Raw genomic sequence first — 1,589 nt, forward strand, 5'->3', positions numbered from 1 at the left:
GTAATTCACCTCTTCCATTGCAGGATTCTCAAGGTCATAAGCTTCTCCTTCAGATGAGGCTTCTTTAGCACTGCCAGATGCAGCTTGCAATCCAAGCAGATTCTGAGAAATCATATTGACTTGCTGAGTCAATATTTTGTTCTGAGCCAATATCGCATTCAGAGTATCAATCTCAAGAACTCCTTTCTTCTGAGTCATCCCAATATTCACAGGATTTCTTTCAGAAGTGTACATGAACTAGTTATTTGCAACCATCTCAATGAGTTCCTAGGCTTCAGCAGGGGGTTTTTAGATGAAGGGTCAAATGACATCTTAGACAACTCAGACAGACCATCATAGAATATACATATGATGCTCTATTCAGGAAGCATGTCAGAAGGACACTTTTTGGTTAATTCCTTTTATCTTTCCCAGGCTTCATAGAGGGATTTGCCTTCCTTCTGTTTAAAGGTTTGGACTTCCACTCTAAGCTTGCTCATCTTTTGAGGTGGAAAGAATTTGGTCAAGAAAGCATTGACCAACTTGTCCCAAGAGTTCAGGCTTTTTCTAGGTTGTGAGTCCAACCAAATCCTAGCTCTATCTCTTACAGCAGAAGGGAAAAGCATGAGTCTATAGACCTCGGGATCAACCCCATTGGTCTTGACAATATCACAGATTTGCAAGAATTCAGCTAAGAACTGATGAGGATCTTCCGATGGAAGTCCATGAAACTTGCAATTCTGCTGCATTAGAGAAACTAATTGAGGCTTAAGCTCAAAGTTGTTCGCTCCAATGGCTGGAATTGAGATGCTTCATCCATAGAAGTTGGAAGTTGGTGCAGTATAGTCACCAAGCATCTTCCTTGTATCTCTTGCATTGTTGTTGGGTTCGGCTGCCATGTTTACTTCTTTTTCGAAATTCTCTGAAAGGTCCTATCTGGAGTGTTGTGCTTTAGCTTCTCTTAGCTTCTTCTTCAGAGTCCTTTCAGGTTCAGGATCAGCTTTAAGAAGAATGTTTTTATCCCTGTTTCTGCACATATGAAAAAGAAGAGAACAAAAGGGAGTAGTGGAATCCTCTATGTCACAGTATAGAGATTCCTTGATGTGTCATAAGAAAAAAAGAATAGAGGAATGAGGTAGAGAGAGAACAAGAAGAATTCGAACACAGAGGGAGTGAGAGAGGGTTCGAATTATAAGTAGAAGAGAAGTGTTGGCAAATAAATAGAAAGACATGAGAGAGAGAGTTTTTCAAAAATTAAAACTAAAATAATTAGTTAATTAAAAAGATTTTTGAAAAAGTGGTTAGTGATTTTCAAAAATTGGAAGTGGAAAAGTGGTTAGGTGGTTTTGAAAAAGATAAGAAATAGTAATTAGTTGAAAAAGATTTGAAAATAATTTTGAAAAGATAAGAAGTTAGAAAAAGATTTTGAAATCAAAATTTAAAAAGATATGGTTGAAAAAGATTTGATTGAAAAAGATATGATTTGAAAAAGATATGATTGAAAAAGATTTGATTTTTAAAATTGATGACTTGACTAACAAGAAATTAAAAGATATGATTCTAAAATTCAAACATTGAACCTTTCTTAATAAAAAAGTAACAAACTTGAA

At 35.7% G+C, this 1,589-nt stretch overlaps 1 non-coding gene across 1 annotated transcript; it reads left to right on the forward strand.

Annotated features, from left to right (window-relative positions):
- Positions 1-365: 365 nt before the first annotated feature.
- On the forward strand, positions 366-473 carry LOC112793646 (small nucleolar RNA R71). Its single transcript, XR_003198349.1, has one exon. It is a non-coding gene; the product is annotated as a small nucleolar RNA R71 (small nucleolar RNA).
- The last annotated feature ends 1,116 nt before the right edge of the window (positions 474-1,589 follow it).

This window comes from Arachis hypogaea, chromosome 3 (assembly GCF_003086295.3).
Source record: "Arachis hypogaea cultivar Tifrunner chromosome 3, arahy.Tifrunner.gnm2.J5K5, whole genome shotgun sequence".
Lineage (NCBI taxonomy): Eukaryota > Viridiplantae > Streptophyta > Magnoliopsida > Fabales > Fabaceae > Arachis > Arachis hypogaea.